The sequence below is a fragment of the Uranotaenia lowii genome, chromosome 3 (genome assembly GCF_029784155.1).
Source record: "Uranotaenia lowii strain MFRU-FL chromosome 3, ASM2978415v1, whole genome shotgun sequence".
NCBI lineage: Eukaryota > Metazoa > Arthropoda > Insecta > Diptera > Culicidae > Uranotaenia > Uranotaenia lowii.
In genome coordinates this window covers 63,101,012-63,121,183 of record NC_073693.1, presented here as the reverse complement: position 1 = coordinate 63,121,183, position 20,172 = coordinate 63,101,012, and the positions used below count along the sequence as shown (strand labels likewise).

The following is a 20,172-nucleotide window of genomic DNA, read 5'->3' as shown; positions in this document are numbered from 1 at the left end:
CATGCCAAATTTATCAGTGAAACACCTAAAAGAGACCGACGGACGTACTCAATTCAACTGATGATGGGCCAAATGACGATGATGATTACATCGTTTCTGACTGATTGTATGTAGGTAAGTGATTCAGCGAACTCATATCGTGAAAACAGCTGATTTTTCGCACCATATAGACTTGCTGGCGATCAAATGACGGTGGGTGATGTCTTTTGGCAGGAAGTTGGTTTATTTATTTTTGGTCTTAATTTTTTTTTTGAAAGTATGATGCAAAACAATGTTCTGTATTTATACCTGTTTTTTCTTACGATAAAGATCAGGGTATTTTCAGGCGAGTGATAGAAAAAAAATCAATAGAATATCATGACAGGTAGAACTCAGAATTCCAAATTAAGACTGACAAGCTAGAAAGTAGATTCACTAAATACAAAGTCTGCCATCATTCCTACATTTTCCTGCCTACCCACAGTGCCAATTAGCATAATCAAAGCATTTGTATACTCAATCGAAATGTCGGAATGTGTGTTCGTATACCTATACTGCATGGTTGGTTGTCTCTTATCAGTCACTTAACTTTTGGGCGATGAACGATAAGAGCTGCTCATAGAAACATCAAGTAAAAAAAAAATACGAAAAAAAACCATGTGCTTGTGTAATCGACCGGCAAACAATTAGATAAAACATGGCTGTAGAACAAACGAACGTGTTTCTGTATCTGAGAAGGTATATAGCAGCTATGTATGAAAAAAATGGGCAGGGTATACAGTTTATCGGACTCGTCATAGGTAACTATTAAAATTTCGCACATGGTTTTGTTCGCACTTGTTGGTAATTGATGCGCTCGGAGATTTGAGAGTTGAATTGAAGATAGTGATGATTGAAAAATTGACTGATTCTGATGACGATTATGTCTGATAATTTAGACTATTATTATATTTTGAAAGCTTCAAATTACAAGAACATCTAAATAAGAATTCTATGGATTCTAACCTAGGTACCAAGTTTTTTTGGGTACCAAAATAACTCATCGTTCCACAATATGTATGTAAGAGTATGAAAGATGATACAAAGAAATGTGTATGATGAAATTTGCATCCAGACTGAAATCAGGATGTTAATTACAATCAATATGAGAATTAGAGTGGTTCATATAAAATGGAATGTTAAAAACCAAACATCTTCGTATGAATAAAAATATGAGATTCATCATTTTCCAGTAATTTTAATCTGGAACATGGTTTTTTATGATACTTTTTTATATTGCACAAAATCGAGAAATCGGATTACTTAACACATCAAGGACCGCAAAGAAAACGAATCCGAAAAACACATTCGGCATTTTATATCTCAGAATCCAATGAATCAAATTCTTCAATTTTAGTATCTTTGAGTTACTGAAAGTGTTGTGTTTAATTTTGTAAAATATAAGGAGTGTTTCAAAGAAAGTTTACACTTGTTTTTTTTCTGATGAATGTTAAGTTTAAAAAAATAAATAAAAAAACTCAGTTTGAAATATCGTTGAAAAGTCTATATTTCAAAAGATTTATGAGAAATCAGAGCCTTACACCAGACTATGTAAAAATTTGTACTATTTTGATTGTGACCTTAAGTGCCATAAAATTCTGCACAAACCTTCATTATTTTGAAAACCGAAAACTTCACATTCTTCGGAATTTTTACTCATTTATGGAAAAACAACTTTTTTGCACATCATTTGTGCAGAATTGATTCGCCCAACGATGGGTTAACCCCGCCTTTGCTAGCTTCAATCCAACTTTTTCAACATTTTTTCGAATGTGTTGCTTGAAGCAGAGTTTAACAAACAATTCAACAAAATTTTCTAAATTTTTGCTGGCATACTTACTCAATAATAACCCGTGTCCACTTTCTTTCGTGAACATTCCTTAGTTTCATGATTCAATTAATAACATTTGAGCTGTGCTATGTAGCACATCCGCGGCGAACGGAAAACGGGATATATTGGTCCGCATTGTGTGTCGAAAACATGAAAAAAAAATCTCGATCCCAATTGAGTTACAGTCTTCGGGTGAAATATTTGTCTCAACTTAGGCTTTAAGAAAATGAACCATAAAAAACAATCAGCTAGTGATGAAAAAAAGTTATTGATGAAAAAAAAAATTTTCGTTCCTCCCGGCAAAATACCTTAAAATTTATTCACGTTTGAGACTCAAGCAACCCCTCCCTATGGTCAGATCTTCCTGAAATTTGGCATGTGACCTTTTGGTAAGTTAATAAATATTTTTGACTTGGAGCGAGAGAGATTTATCATGTTTCATTCTTCCTATACTATGATAAGTGTACTGCGGTTCGTCAAATTATTCAAAACTACAAAAAATATGTACAAATTTTATGGTAAAGTAGCTATAACTTCTTCAATTTCCAACCGATTTTGATAAATAACCACTTGAAATCTTTGTTTTAGATTGAAATTTAAACGCAGAAAAAAATCAGATTTTTTTAATGTTACCTCGAGTCTAAAACTTTCGCTAAAACAAAATTTTCTCTAAAAAAATGCGTTTTTTATAATTTTTTTTCTATCATAAAGTCACTAATCAACAATACTGTTGATGATACCCAAAAACAGTGTTCAAATGATCGATAGAAAATTTATTCACCCTCAATATGCAAAAGAGAGATTTCAAATTACTGTTATGCCGTCCGAGATATTTTATCTAAGTACAAGAACTTTTTTTATTTTTCCAAAATTTCATATTTGGAGCATAACTCAAAAACGGTTCTACTGAGATTTTTTTTTAATTTCATTTTCGGATTCAGCGCTCGATTTTACATTAAAAATGACCTTCAGTTTACTAAGTTCAAAAATGCTGTAAACTAGTGTAATAATAATAATAATATTTATTAGAGACCTTTTAAAAGGTATCATAACTTCTTTAAAAAATTAAAATTCTACTAAAATCAAAACTTCTTGGTTTGTGATATATGTATGAACTATACACACTGAAATTTATTAAAAACCAGCTGACCCGGTAAACTTTGTTTTACTTAATCGTTAGAAAATGTTTAACTTCATCTACACATTTTTGACTTCTTCGTTCTCGTGAATTATGGAATATTCTAAAGATATTCTTTACATGCAAGCCAAGCTTTCCGAAGTTGATTTATTTATATTTATAGTTAAGATAAGCTCGTTATGACAATTATTAGACTGAATCTGTATTTAACAATATTTTTTTATGAAACACCTATCGTATTGAATGTCGGAAGAGTCTTTCAATACAATAGATCATCTCTTTAAGCCAAAACTTTCTTGTGTAAAAAAATATTACGAAAATTTCTTGAAAACGCTAAAGTTTAGTCGTTTCAATGCATAGAATCATCTAGTCATGCAAAAATTTGCCGGCATTACTACCTAATTTGAAGAAAATTTTCTAGTTATTCAACATTTATTTTGTATTAAAGTAACTCCCTTTTTAACCCTTTAATGCATAGTGTTGTTTTAAAACAACACTAATTAAAATCCAAATATCTCGAAAACGCGTTAATATTTTTGAGTGTTTGGACAACAAAATTTCTAGAGATTTAAAGAAATTTAGCCATGGTATTTTTATTACAATATTGTAATGTATGTGTGAGATATTGAGCAAAATATGCATAAAATTGAAAAAATCAATATTTTTTTTTGGAAATAAGTAGTTTTTGAAAACTCGCTGTTATTTCTTCAGATTTGCAAATTATAACGAATTTTTTTTTATCTCAATCAATCGCAAACACCCTGCTGCACCCAATTAACAAGGTTTTAAAGAAGTTAGCAAAATGAACTAAGAATTTCAAAAAAATATTTTTCCACTTTGATGGGCCATAACTTTTATAAAACTAAAAATAACGACTTCAAACTTGTTGAGTTTTGGCTATGGATTAAACCTTCTATGGGTACCCGGACATAAGGGAATTTTTGGAAACGAATGCGCCGACGAACTCGCTAGAGCTGGATCGGAAAAGGAATTTTACGGACCAGAGCCGGCTGTCCCAATATCACCATGTTGGTTCAGAAACCAAATTCAAACTTGGTCCTCTAACCAGCATAAACGATACTGGGAGAATTGGACACTTGTCGTCAAACTAAATTATTTTTAGAAAAACCATCTCCAATCATATCGAGTTACTTATTAACTTTAAATAAATCTCATTACAGCATCTTGATCAGAGCACTCTCCGGTCATTGTAAACTCAACTATCACATGCACAACATTCAGCGTGCTGAATCTCCAGTATGTGGTAGTTGTGAATCAGATGTGGAAGATCCCTTCCATCTTATATGAGGCCCTTGGAGCCAAAGGGGTATAAGTGCATGAAAGCTTATTTCGAGAAAACACGCTTTTAAGTTGTTGTGTTTGGCAATTTTCCATATATTTTTCGAAAATTTTAACTTTGCTTTGGAACGTAAAAGTACTTAAATGAATTTCAAAAAATCTGAAAAAATCATCAAATATAGTTTGAAATATGAAGAATCGTTTGGCATCATTAACTCAAAATCGGCCGTTTTGTCACTTATACCCCTTTGGTTCTGAGGGCCTCATATGTAACTGTCCCTCATTGGCCAGACTACGTTTTTGTACTCTGGGATCTTACGCTATAAGCGAATCTGAGTTTAAGAAATTAAACTTAAAAACATGCTATCATTCCTTACCGAATGTAGAAAAGAGCTTTAATGCTAATAACCCCTAGTGGAAAGGCTTTATGCCATCTTAATTAGATTGAATTTATTTCTTCCTTTTATAGGTTTTTCAGGTTTCTCAAGTAAATGATGAAATCTTGGATAAAAAAGGCTAGGTACAATTTTCCCGTTTGTTTGGATAACGTGCCGTTATTAAGCCTAGTCCCATTCTGATACCTGGGCCATAACTTTTATAAAACTAAAAATAACGACTTCAAACTTGTTGAGTTTTGTTATTCGAATTGAAATGTTATTATTTCACTGAATCAATTACTGCAATTCTCATTTAAAAAAAGTCATGCATTAAAGGGTTGAAGTGCGAAAATTTAGCTATGCAATATATTATCTTAACATCTGGTTATGTCAAGACATGTTTGTATTGTATATCGAAATTGATCAAAATCTCTTGAAATTTGATTTCAATGTGTTGTTATTTTAAGTTTATTAAAAAAATATAATTAATTATTCGAGCTGTATCGTGTTTTTCATTGATTTTCAAATATTAAACATTTTCCTGTCTCTTAAAAAAAGTGAAGAAATTTTTCAATTTAATGAAAAACTTTTTTATTAAATTAAATGAATACCAGTCGAAAGTTTCCCGAGTTGTGTCGTATTTCATAATGATTTTTCATCTGATTTTCATCTGAAGAATCATGGATTGTTAAAATCTTTCGTTATTTTAAAACTTACCTGTATGTCAAATTTCATGAAAATCAATTCAAGATTTTTTTAGTTGTCTCTTATTGCATAGATTCTGTATAATCCCCTAAGCTTCTTGAGTATTCGAAAGTGAAAAAAAAATGGTTTGTACTAATTTTCATTCAAAAAAAATGCTAAAATTTTTTTCGATTTCCTGCTTATACCACATTGATAATGTATGAGATAATATATGGAAACCACTTGCTTTTGAAAGTAGAAGAGTTAGTTGAAAGCATTAATTCTTTCTTTCTATAGAAATTTGTTTGAGCTCCAAATTCGATAAAAATTTATTTGAAAATTGCTGGGTCGTGTCGAATTTCACATTGACTTTATATTGGATCTCTCATTCCAAGGTTGGGTGGTTCTTCTATTTGAATAAATCATACTGTTATGTAAAAACTCTTCTATGTTCTGAATTTTATAAAATCACTTCAAAGCTGTTCGAGTTAATTAATACTAATTTTCTCCTCTTCCTCTTTTCCTCCTCCTTGTAAAAAGGGTGAATAGTCATGATGAACTTATCTCAATATTGCTTAGGTTGTAACAAATTTTATTTTGATTTTGTAAAATTAGCTCCCCGCTCCCAACGTTCTTTACAGTAAAAAAAAGAAGAAGTCATTCTGTGAAATAAATAAAATTGCGGGAGCCAAATTGTGTGACAATTTTTACTCAAACCACTATTGGCCTTTAAATCCCGGATACCAAAATTCACGGCAATCGGATCATCCGTTTACAACTGATGGTGCTGCAAAAACCTTCATTTTTGTGCATGGGAGTGTTTTGTTACAAAGAAGGTCCAGTTGTACTAATACTTGTGTTTTTTCTCCTAATTTGGTACTTTGAATCAACAAAAAATGAAAGTTTATAAATTTCTAGGTAATGTATTGGCTTTTCGGTCTTTCAGGTCAATTATAGCACTTTTTATATGTGCTTCATCCAACGTTTCGAATTATATTAATTCTTTATCATGGAATTAAAATTAAATACAGGAGCATAACACACATTTTCTCATAATTAATATTCACATAAATTACTTGCTCGAACATTCGTGTTATTGTCCAGAGGAGATGCGCGCTTTAGGAGTGTTTTATGCTGATGTTTTCAATTTTAGTTCCTTGATGAAGAGAAGAATTAATTTAATTCGAAAGGTTAGATGAAGCACATATAAAAAGTGTTATAATTGACCTGATAAGACCGAAACCAATACATAACCTAAAAATTATCCCCGGCGAACAATAAATTGATCAATATCTATTAAAAAGACTTCTAAATTTTTCGAGCTGCATCAAATTAAATATTGATTTTATATGGGAGCCCCCCGTTTCTGAAAAGTGAAAAGTCATTCATTACAATAAATTATTTTCTACATGTCAAAACTTACATATGTACCAAAATTCATAAATTTCACGTGAAAATTGTATGAGTTCGGTCGTTCTTTTTTAATAGAAATTGTGTATGTGAGTACTTCGTGTCAAAAGCGAAAGGCTTTATGATGTGTAAAATTATGCTTCTGAATCCGTTTTTATTCTATAGTGTTGTGAGCCTACTTGGTTGAATGATTCAACTGAATTAAAGCAATCTAAAGATTCCTTTTAAGTAATAATTTAATTTCGATCGAAAACACTCACTGAAGAAGATAGTAGTCTGAAGTCTGAAGTTTTCATTTATCTTGGTTGAATTAAAAGGAATTTTTCGACCATTTTATGAAAAGCACTTTAAAGTCGTTCGATTTATGTCAAATTCAAAGTAAAATTTTTACGGGAGCTTCCCTTTCATAAAATCTGAGGGTCTTGAAAGTATTACTTATTTCGAAGTTATGGTGTCACAAAAATATCGCCGCCATTTTATTTATACGATTGAAGGGGGAGAGAGATAGGGGGGATTGTTTGTTTACAAAAAAGAATTGGATATTTTTTGCGGCCTTACTATCCTCCATTTCAGGGATTCAATTTTTTTCTTCTAAATATTCTAATTTCAGTGATACATCGCTTTTGAAATTTTAATCATAGAATTTTCAGAAATTTTTAAAAATAATATTATTTGCAGTTCTGAAAATTTCTAAAATATGATTGAGATATTTGCAATTTGTGAAGACTGTAGTTTTGAAAATATCTATGATTTAATTTGGTTTAAAACTTTTTGAAATTTCGTCAACATTTTTTTTCTCATAAGTCAAAATTAGAGATGTACCGAATAGTGGTATTCGGCGAACGGCCGAATACCGAGTATTGAACTTTTCAACTATTCGGCCAAACGAATATTCGGTCGAATATTCTATTGAGTTTGTAATGAAAAAAACCTAAGCGATTATTTCAATGCTTTCAATTTCTTCCATATTCATGCCCCTCATGTTTTTTAGTCGATTATTCTAACCAGATGATATTATCGGATGATATAATACATTTTTTTTAATTGGGGTTTTTGTTGTTGTTGTACGTTTATTTAAATAGGGTTTTTAGCCTTAAACTTTTACCCTCAGTAGGGATTTCCTATTTTTTTAAATATCATCAACAACTGAAAAGACATCAGATGACTAGTCGCTTCTAGGGCGTTAATCACCAAAGAAATTGCGTTCCTATGAATGATAGTTGTTGAAAAGATAAATGATCTTTAATCTTAAGCACACCATACTTTCAACCACACGTATCCACATGATTAGGCATTCAGGACAATTTTTGAAAAAGAAAATTTAAAAAAGTTCCAAATTTATGTATATTTTTAATTTTTTGATAAATCGTTATTGAACATCAAATCTAAAAATTTTCAAAGAGGAATTTTAGTTTCTTATTTGATTTAGCAAATAATCTGAATAAACTCGAGCAAAACTCGGGAAGTTGTTAACAATATCCGAACATCCCGGCCAGATATGACTCATCTGGATTCTTTACTGGATTTATGGGCAAGCCTGAATATATCCAGAAAATCTGGAATAAACTATAATCAAAGTATGAAACGATACCGTTCAGCATTCTCCTGAACGATCTACAGTGAAAGATACGCGGATACAACGTAGATGGTTTGATGAAACCATAAGTTTTTTAATGATTGTTTAGCTTTTACAACATTACTTTTAAATATTTGCCAAAATTATTTGAAAAATTTACAAGTCTGTAGTAGATATTCGGCCTATTCGGCCTATTCGGCCGAATTCTAGCTCAACTATTCGGTGTGAGCCGCATATTCGGCTTAACGGTTTTTCGGCGGTATTCGGCGCCGAATATTCGGCCAACCGAATATTCGGTACATCTCTAGTCAAAATTAATCACGGTCTTCTGGAAAGTTTAGGATTGAATTACAACATTTATTTATTATTTTCTAGAGTTTTGCCAATTAAAGTGCACAAGTTTTTTAAATGAATTTTGGTATTTTCAAAAGTTATCTCGAAAAATACAACTGACTGATTTTTTGTGGTGAATAAAAAAAAGATTTTTTTTGGTATTGTGGTCTTATTAAAAAATAAAAACTTTTTCATGTACCTATGCCCTGATAGGATTCTTGCTTACCAAAATATAATAAACATATTATTATAGATTTTTAAGAAATCTTTTTCTTATTTTGTGAAAAACCTGTTTAGAGGTTCGGTTGCCATTCTATAAGTTGTTAGATCTTAAAAAGGCACAATGGAATCATAGCTGTGACAGTAACAAATATCCGAAACCAGGAAACATGACAGCAACAAAGTAGCGTAATTGTGCTTAATCCACCAAACAAAGAACCGAAATCGAGCTGCAATAATTCTCGGTAACGTTCCTGCGACAACAACAATACTTCGAATCGAACATCCAATAAGCCAAACCGCGCATCAAAACACAAAACCTCCTCCTTCCCTTTTCAATTTCGTAGCATAGTTTTCCTACCCATAAAAATCTATCCAGATCTATGCGCTCATTTTCCTTTGGTTGGCTGCCTGCCTAAAGTATAATAGTAAACAAAATAAAAAAAAATAAAATGACACGCAATTTCACCCGAAAACATTAGCGAATTGCGTGTTACAAAGTTAGGGAAGCAGCACAGCGGGTGCGTAAAACGACACTCCCCGGTCCCGTGTTCGAGGAAAGGGGGGATGATGGTGATGGGAAAGCGAATCCGGATCGTTTTGGATGGAAGCAGCCTAGCATAATTCGACACTGGCTGCCAGATTGCCCTTTGTCCGGGAACGAATGACAACTAATGGAGGGTTGTCCTAGGGCCACTCGCTGGGTGACCTACACACCAAATTTGGTGGAAAAAAATTGAAAATCTTAAAAAAACACTTCATTTTCATTTTATTTTTTATTTTACTTATTCAAATTTCTGAATTATTTGACAAGTAACACTCAAAAAATGAAGAGCTACCACATTATTTTTAAATGTGTATCACACATTTTAAAAGTGTTTTCATTTGGAATCATAGAAGAATAATGTTCTTCTATTCCCGTTTGACTGCGTGTGGCGCTATGTCAATGTTTTTCCCGCTCCCGAAACGAGATATACACCATATTCGATGTGAGTATTCGAGCATAACTACCAGGGTATATTTTATGCTTTTCATATGGCATCAAGTGCGTCCGATGAGTTTTCCCCTCGGTGATTTGTGAGTTGAATTCTAATAAGCACGCACGCATATGATGATGGAATGTTTGAATATGGAAGAATTTTCAAGGTTTGATTAAACCACAAAGTACAGGCAGTTTGCTGATCTTCTTTGTTGTGCAAACATTGCTTCCAGACTTCAAAATCAAATCAACATAATGGAAAAGCTTAAAGTAATGTTTTAATTTGTTCTTTATTGAACAAATGAAAATAATAAGATGTTTAAAAAAAAAAATACAAAAAATCGATCAGTTCGAAATTCTAGAAAAATTGTTCAAGAAATTGATCAGTTCGAAATTCCGAATTTAAAATGAGAATTCAGATCAAACTCAGTCTTGAATTGTCATTCATTGCTGTGTCGTGTTGTAACCGTGTAATCATACAATTTAATGGAACTTTATGATTACCTATTTTGTAATAAATCGAGTTGAACTTCCCTAAGCAAGATTCCGCATGGTCGTTGTTTTTTTTTGGATGGGAAAAACAAAAACCGGGTGTGTTTTTACTCACGGACTGAGCGACTTACAGCTGAGAGGCGAAAAACTGAGAAAAAAAGAAGAATTAAAAGCCGGCTGATGATTACCGGCTAGTAGTCAGTGTACGGGTTATTTTAACAAATGATGATGATGATGACTGTAGCCACCATCAACCACATGCAATAATTTTACGCATGTGTAAGTATCATGATGACTTGTTGATGGATGACAGTCATAAAGAGCTTCGCTGTAGTGGATGTTTCGAGTTTCATACCTATAACTACAATTAGATCAATTCATAATTTTATGTTATTTAGAAAACTCGAGGAATCAATTTTCCCAAATTCTTACAAGCACTTATATTTATACATAAATATACTAATCACAGTGTCTGTTTTGGAACAACTTCAAGAAAAAAAATGGCATCTCCGAAAATTTGTCACATTATAGAGGAGACTCTCCCATACCCAACGCACTATTTAGGAAAAAATTAGAAAGATTTACGATCAAAATACAGGAACAAAATTTTGAAAGTTTTCGATAAAAATTTTTCCTTAGAATTTCATTTTTTTAACAATACAGAAATTTTAATCATAATGATTTTTAATCGAAATTTTGACAAAAATGATAAATTTCGAAAAACAAAATTAAAAATGAACATACTTCTAGTTATACTTATACTTATACTTATACTTATACTTATACTTATACTTATACTTATACTTATACTTATACTTATACTTATACTTATACTTATACTTATACTTATACTTATACTTATACTTATACTTATACTTATACTTATACTTATACTTATACTTATACTTATACTTATACTTATACTTATACTTATACTTATACTTATACTTATACTTATACTTATACTTATACTTATACTTATACTTATACTTATACTTATACTTATACTTATACTTATACTTATACTTATACTTATACTTATACTTATACTTATACTTATACTTATACTTATACTTATACTTATACTTATACTTATACTTATACTTATACTTATACTTATACTTATACTTATACTTATACTTATACTTATACTTATACTTATACTTATACTTATACTTATACTTATACTTATACTTATACTTATACTTATACTTATACTTATACTTATACTTATACTTATACTTATACTTATACTTATACTTATACTTATACTTATACTTATACTTATACTTATACTTATACTTATACTTATACTTATACTTATACTTATACTTATACTTATACTTATACTTATACTTATACTTATACTTATACTTATACTTATACTTATACTTATACTTATACTTATACTTATACTTATACTTATACTTATACTTATACTTATACTTATACTTATACTTATACTTATACTTATACTTATACTTATACTTATACTTATACTTATACTTATACTTATACTTATACTTATACTTATACTTATACTTATACTTATACTTATACTTATACTTATACTTATACTTATACTTATACTTATACTTATACTTATACTTATACTTATACTTATACTTATACTTATACTTATACTTATACTTATACTTATACTTATACTTATACTTATACTTATACTTGTACTTATACTTATACTTATACTTATACTTATACTTATACTTATACTTATACTTATACTTATACTTATACTTATACTTATACTTATACTTATACTTATACTTATACTTATACTTATACTTATACTTATAATTAAAATTATACTTAAGGAGATGTTGCATGACTAGTTTTCAAGTAATACCTCGCTAGACACCAGCGTTGTTACGTTTTTTTCTAATACTCGCTAAATTCACGCTTGATTTTATCACTATTATTGTTTCAATTTTATCACGGTTTTTTTTTAAATCGTTCAGAAATCATTTCCAGGTCCTTAATATTCATGGAAAAGCATAGAGCGTCTTTATTCATGGTATTTTTCCCGATTGTGTATTCACAGTACACAATCCAACTAGCCTGCTGTGTCCAACTAGCCTGCTGTGTTTAGGAATGTATGATCAAAAGTCAATCACGTTTCCTATACAGATTAGTCTGTTGTACGGCAAAGGCATGCTTTCATACAAAAATGCCCTAGACTTACAGTTTTCATCACCTATCTAAAACTTTATCCTACGAAGCTCATCTGATGCTATCCGCCTCGCCTGTTCTTCATTCCTTTACAAATTCTTCTACCTAGCATTTCATCTCGCCGCACGTTTCAATGAACATTCCTACCTCAACAAAATTTATACTGATGTTAATGTACATTGGATTGAAATGAAAATTCAGGCATGTGGGTTTTAAAAGACGGGCAGCCGATTTCAGGTATCGAATTTTGCAAGAAGGGGCTGGCCAAAGGGGTCGTCCATATTACCGGTTCCCTGTTTTCTTTATTGCGACACTGACGTTATTATACACCATATTTAAATGAAAATTTGCACACGATAGTTTTTAGGGACGAGCAATTGATTCCAAAATATCCAATTTTGGGTCAGGGGTCGACAAAAGGGGTCATCCATAATAAATAATATCAGTTTTTGCGATTTTGACGTTTTTTTTAAGACCACACGGAAATTTTAAGGGACTGTCAAACGATTTCAGGCATCCAATTTGGTGTAAAGTGTCTGCAAAAGGGAATGTCCATATTAACTGTTTATGGTTTTCAAATATTGACGTTATTATGCATTGCATTGGGATTAAAAATTCTATATAAGAGTTTAAGAGACGGGTAATTATATGGAAGAAAAAATTAGAACACGTGGGTTTTTTTAGGTAAGACGAGTTGATCCGATTGTGGAGTTATAAGTTAGCGCATAGAATCAATGAGGAAAATTTGTGCACAGTTATTTATTGGGAATTTTTGGTATTTAATGTCAGATTATTATGCAACGAAAAAGTGATATTTTGTGACATTTTTGTGGTATATAATTATACGGGTAAACGTACGAATTGGAGAACGGCTTTTGGAAAGAAACAGATACGTTATTAATGGTTTTCCATCTTTTTAATAAGAATACTCTTACTGAAAAGGTCTTTTTATTCAGTGTGAGGAATGTTTTACTTTGTTTGATAAATATCATCTTATTTTTCACATTTTTTAGTTGCTTGTGAAACGAAGTTCGTATGGGATTAGCTAATACAAAATAAAATTAATGCGAATAGGGATACGATGCAATCGATACACGTCCAGTGTTTTAATGCTCGCTATTTATCAATAGTTGTTAGTGAAACAGAGAACTGCATATAATAGTTTAATGTTTCTACATAAAAATGGAATGTTACGAAGGGATGGAATATTTAACGGACGGCCTGCAATACGGAATTGACTTTCACAGATACAACAACACTAGAAGAGCACAAGACTTCAGACTGCCGAATATTAAAAAGGGATGAGCTCTCTTTTCTGCAACGGATTGAAAATGTTCAATAACCTACTGCCGAGCATCAAAGATTGTGTGAATATAAATACTTTCAAGAGAATGACAACACAATAAATAAAACAGACTGGTTGGAAAATATGTCCAATCCTGACAAGGAAAGACGATGAAAGTGATGGAATCTGACGATGGAAACTAACGAAGAATCAGATGTTAAATTGTACGGTGATGGACATACGCTGGAGTAAGACGAAGCTTTAAGAAAAATACGCCCTAAAATTTCTGAATATACAGCCTGGAAGATATATTTTGCTAATATTCATTCCCACTATTCCCACATAACATACATGAATTGCATTTGGGTTAGTAGTGCCAGTATCAATCTACGACCTAGGCGCATCTTACGGAAGAAACTATAAAATTTATATGAAAACTTCCCATATTGAATCCGACTGAATCTCTCTACAATTCCAAAGTGTTATCTTTTGATATGCTCAATAAATTAGAACTTTGCCTTTATATCTACAAAGTTTTAAATAATCTGGTTAAACATCAATTAAATATATCTCTATCATCAGAATTTCATGCACATACCACAAGAAGTTCGACACATGTCAATCTATCTACTAGAGGATCACGAACTTTCTTTGCACAAAACAGTGTTGTAAACAGAGGAATCAATATTTTTTCACTCTCTGCCTAGTGAATTAAAAAACAAACCAAGATTTACTACATTCAAAACCAAAATTATTTTTTTTTGGATTTAACTCGAAACAATCATCACATTAACGAAACTCAGCACAGTAGTAGGGTCCATCCACTCTTACGAAACCATACCGTACAAAGATAGTATGACTAGTGGAGGGGTATTATCTTACTGTGCTTCTTAAACCAAACCTCTAAAATTGAACTGCACGGACCTCCCAAGAAACGACACATCAACAAAAGTAACGCGTGAGAAGCGCTATAAATCTTGTCTAAGCTACGGGCTCTTGGGAGGAGAAGACAGGAAAAGGTCTTCGTAACCGTGTGCAACCTGGTGTGGAAAATTTTAAGCTCCCTTTCCAAATTCATCCTATCTCCTTTCCCCCTCCAAAATCCATCCTTAATTTCCATCCCTTCCTTCCTATCCTTACTGTTTCACTAACAGCAGCAACGGAAGTGTTTTAAATTAAAGCACATATCACATAAGTACACACACAACCCTGCTCTGGGCTGGTAGTCCACCTCCTCGTGGTCCAGGGCGGAAACGTGTCTGCAAGTCCGGCGTATTGCAGATGTACGGCCAAGAGAACTATCACTAAATTCACTAGAGGCCGTTGACGGGTCTGTCAAACCCGCGCGGAAGAAATGGTGCACCGGAAGAAATGGGTGCTTAGGTACCAGTACTCGGGTGTGAGAGTGAGGGTCCAACACGCGTTCGGGGGGTCATGGTCCCGAAATGCGGACGTGACCGAAGGGAGAGCGATCGCCAACTCGTTTTGCGTTTCGGTGGGTATAGACCCGACTCGCAAAACGGTGGATGCGCAAAGCGGTGGCCAATGGTGGGCCGATCACTTAGGGACGTCAGTGTCAGGGTCAGTGTCAGTGGTCAGGGTTCGACACGCGTTTCGGGAATTGAGTGCTACCTGATGAGGGCGGTCTACAGCTCGATCTGCGCTTCGGGGAGTAAAGCACCCGACTTGAAGATTGAGTAGTTACGGTGAGTGGTGACTTAAGTCAACACTACTTGTGAGTTCGGAGGAGTCTGAGTCCTACACGTGGCTTAGGAGGCTTACCCCCCCCCCCCTGACCCGCGCGTTCGAACAGAGAAAGGTCTGGACTTCCTGGACTAGTTCCACAAAGCTAGTAGTTGCGCTACATGGGGACCTCATTCACACGATGAGATGTCGGGTCCTTACTCGTCAGAGGAGGGGAGGGGCTGCGCATCGAGTTGTGTTAGAATTGCTGACAGAGGATTCGGAAACGAGTGTTGCCTTGGAGCGCACTAGCGCGAATTGACCACCCACTATTGAAGCAAAGTGTGTCAAACAGTTCGAGGTGGGAACAAAGTTCAGTGGCCCCAGGTGGACTTTATGGCGAAGGGGGTACAGTGTTCCTTAGCATTGTATCATGAGTCGTCCAATTGCACCCATGGACCCAGAGTAGTAAACTGGGGGGACGCGGTGGCTCGCCGTGCCTTGGAATGCAATCCGTGAAATAGATTTACCACTTGGGTTAACAACTAATAAAAAAAACAACCTTGGAACTGTAACACTGTCTAGGGACCGTAAACAGTTTTTATAAACTTCTTCGGTTATAATTAAATAAACAAAAAAATAAATAAAAATAAAATTGAAAGAAAAATTAAATTATCCTTAGGATAAAATATCCCTGCCACTTCTACAAAAGCGTATGAGGTAGAAGAAGGACTTAAATGGGCCTAAGGGACCATCACCAAAAAAATATATGGTTTATTCTATTAAAATGACGAAGTCCATTTCCTAGGCGATGAATACCTCTGGAATTCTATTAAGTAACCTAGTAAATGAAGACAGCTTCGAGTTTTCAAACATTGATTTTTTCACTTTGCTCACTCTTTTTATATCACTGTCGGCATGTGATATATAGCTCTGTTGGCAGGTCAGTTGCTTCCTGAGCCGATTTCCGTCAGTTCGAGTCCAAAAGTAAACATCGATCACAGAATATCACTGTCACATTTAAGTATTCGCTCTGTAAAATTTTCTTATGTTGCGAATCTGAGAAGTAAAGTAATGACGATTATGAATAAAGAGAAATTATGCTCGTGTGTTTTCACCAACCTAAATATTTGCTCCATTTAGTTCTCGATAAAGGTTCCTGCTGCGAGATTTTTTTTAAGTTAGGAAGAATTCCACGACACGTTTTCTTCTTCAATTTTCCGGTGAACTAAAAAATCTTTCTATAGTCTTTAAGTACTTAAGTTAAAATATTGGTTGCAACATGAACTGGTCTAATATTTACTCATTCAGCAGCTTTTAAGTAGCTTAGTTGTAGGTAGATATACTAGAAACGAACCACTACTAAAACCCCACTAGCTCTCTCGATCTCGATGTTACTGGACGATAATAGATGGGGTGGTGCTGTGCTGTGGTAGTAACTTGGGCGAACAACTGCAAGAGAAACCGGCGTGCGAGAGTAACTAAACCCAATGACGATGACGATAACTAATGACGATGACAACGAGACGACGGACGGACGGTTCAGCCAGAAGAGGCGGATAGGACACAGATGGATGTGGATGAGGATGATTGTTCGGTCGATTCGAGTCGAGTTGATGTTGTTGTGCTGTGTAGTATAATGCCTGCCAGACGTTCTGCCACCGGATTCAGTCTGCCATAGACCGTCGCCGTGAACGGAAGAACGAAGAGAGCGTCAGAGCCGTTAGTAGTTTTCCACATCGAAAACCGCAAAGTGTGGGAAAATCTTCGCTGCATGACTTGAGTAGTAGCTGGCTGCTACCTTTTTACTTTGAGTATAACGAAGGAAGTGCGTATACTTCGTTCATTTTTTGGAAGCTGTCTGTGCTTTACTTCTGTTCTGGTCTTTTGTATATCTCTTCGGGAGAGATCTTCATCGGCTGTTGAAGTCTGGAAGGATATTTTTTTTTATTTGTTTGCTCCACAAGGCGAGGAGGCCTGTTGAATGGCATTGAATACAAAGTTGTGTGTGACTTGCTGATTTCTTTTGTGTTATTTTGATATCGGAATTCCGGACCGTGCCAGGAAGTAGTAAAAAGACCCTTCTTATTGCATCAGCAGAAGTGTAGTAAATCTCGCAAGTGCTAAAGGTTAAGCAGGGATAATAGGAGGCTTTCATCAAGTGTTGTTGCGTGTGAGGAATAGAAGAGTGCCTGACGCCAACTTTATTGCCGATTTACTTGCTTTCGGGATAGTTCCAAGTTGATTACAGCTGTCCTCGAGGGACTAACTGACTGTCTTGGAAAGGGGGTTTTTGGGGAAAGTGTGTGTGTTGAGGAAAGCCGGTGGAGCGTTCATAGCATGTGGTTCTACTACCCCGGGAGGTGGTGTAAATGAAAGTGAAAAGCTGTTGCCAAGGGCAAAGCGAGTGAACAGCGGAAAAACAACAACCATCGGCGGCGGCAAAGCCAAAAGCATTGACTAAACAAGTGATATCGATCCAGGAGCGGCTTCTTCGCCACTATACCTACTCCTATACAAAGTCAAATCAAAGTGAGGGTCGTCTCCAGCCAACCAGCCAAGTTTCACGTTGTTTGCACATGGCGATCGCTGTCCGTTTTTATCACTAAATGCTGTTGCTGTTTGTTTTTGTAAGACACCAGTAGCACCAACCTAAAATCGGGGAGCGCAACAGCGCGTTTTACTTTTTACTCTTTCTTATTGCTGTTGTCCGTTTTTTTCTTCTGTAGCCTCCCTATTAGTCGTTTGTTGTTGTCGGTTTTCTTCGTGACGAGTTTTTATTATATCAAGAGCTGCATATATACATTTTATTGAATAAAAAAGTGTCTTGTTGATACGCGAGTGAGATTCGACCTGTACCCAGCCTGTACTAGTGTCTGGATTCGCGCTGATGTTTGTCCGCCATACCGAATTGCCAAAGTGTACGCAAACAAAAGTGGAACAGTCCTCGTCGTCGTCAGTTTATGGTGCCTGATAATAGTGAGCGAGGTACCTACAACTTACAATAATTGTCGGTGCAAAAGGAACAACACAGAAGAACCAAACTAACTATCGTCTCCGGGCTGTTGTTGTTCGGCCGGCTGTTAAGCCGTAGATTTCTTTATTTGTGGATTTACTGATAAAGACGGGCGGACGAACTGAGAAACGAGAATAGGAGCAGCAAGTGCATGCGGTACAAAGCAAGTAAGTTCATGTTCGAATTTGTCATCGAATGCCTTATGGTTTAAAGGTAGGCTGATGTTCGATAAAGATAGCTGGGATAGTTTTCAAGTAATACTTTGGAAAATAACGGACTTCGAACAATAAGGTACCTAGCTATATTTCCAACTGTCAGTCAACTGAAGTGACTTCAGTTGCAACAAAACATGTGCTTTCTCTGGTACAAAACACAAGCGTGCTGTCTGCTAATTTTTATAAAATGTTGCATCACTTTTTATGTAAAAGTAAACAACGTTGGGAAACATTGATTTGCTCCGGTTAAAAAGAATATATCGCCATAGTTCGCAATGATTCAAAGGATGAAAACACTTGAGAAGTATGTGTATTAGACCGCTGCAAGCTTTATGGAAATGTGAATTTCCTAAATTTTTATACCTCTAATAACTTATGTTGGTAGTTTTTAACTGCTAGAAATAGCAATAAATTTTTTGGAAGCGATCCATCCAGTCCTGAATTATCGCAACGGGTTTGAATTTTGTATGGAAATTTGTATGGGAAAACAATTTTTTTCATTAAAAAAAACTTTAGAGATGTACTAAGAGTTCCAAAAAATATAACTTTTTTCATGAAATGCTTAGCTGTTTGTTATGTTACCAAAAATAAGCTTAAGAATAGTCAAAACCAAAAATCAAGGACTTACTTATTTTTTAAGCTTATTTGAATTTTTTGGATGATTTAATGTGTAAAAATGTCTTCTTCCATACAAATTTCAATACAAAATTGAAACGTGTTGCGTTAACTCAGGAATCAACCAAATCATCTCAAATTTTACACTGTTGCTTTTTTACCAAAAAGGCATCGAAAAACGACATGCGACCAATAAAAAGAACTTTGATTATAGGGAAAAAACGTTCATTTCAAAAGAGTGACGCAGAGATGATTGCCTTTTTTCCTCGAATTCTACTAAATCAGATGTACCTTTTGAAAAATTCCAAAATCAAATGAAAAATTCAAATTTTTTCAACCTATTTTCTGATTTTCGTATTTTGTATACAAGGGAGTGAAAAAAAATATCGACTTATGAGCTCACAATATATCCCAGCGGCGATTAAAATAAGATAACAAAATCGAAATTGCAAAAATCAAACGGTTTTTTTCTCAACTTTTTTTTCACAATTTTTTTTTCTCGACTTTTTTTCTCTTTTTAATACAAAATAACTATCGTTCTTATCATTATCGTATTTTTTTTGACAATTTCCGACCATTTTCAGTGTAATTTGTTTTTTTTTATCATGCTTTTGATAAATTTAGCACTTTTCTTGTTTTGTTTATAATGATTGATTTTTTATGTCATATTTGCTATTTTTGACATTCTTCATTATTTTTTAGTTTTTTTTTATCATTTTTAGTCTTTTGTTAGTATTTGTGATTTAAATTAATGAAATTTTCATGTTTTTGTTATATTTGAGTACTTTATAATTTTTAATTTTTGTTTTGTT

The 20,172-nt window shown here is 33.7% G+C and overlaps 1 protein-coding gene across 1 annotated transcript in view; it reads left to right on the top strand.

The window, feature by feature from the left end:
* The first annotated feature begins 17,175 nt into the window (after positions 1-17,175).
* The window catches only part of LOC129750663 (sestrin homolog), a 145,055-nt gene continuing 142,058 nt past the window's right edge, over positions 17,176-20,172 (top strand). Inside the window, exon 1 of the mRNA XM_055745669.1 lies at positions 17,176-18,697. The gene's annotated coding sequence lies outside the window, so the exon portion shown is untranslated. The remainder of the gene's footprint in view (positions 18,698-20,172) is intronic.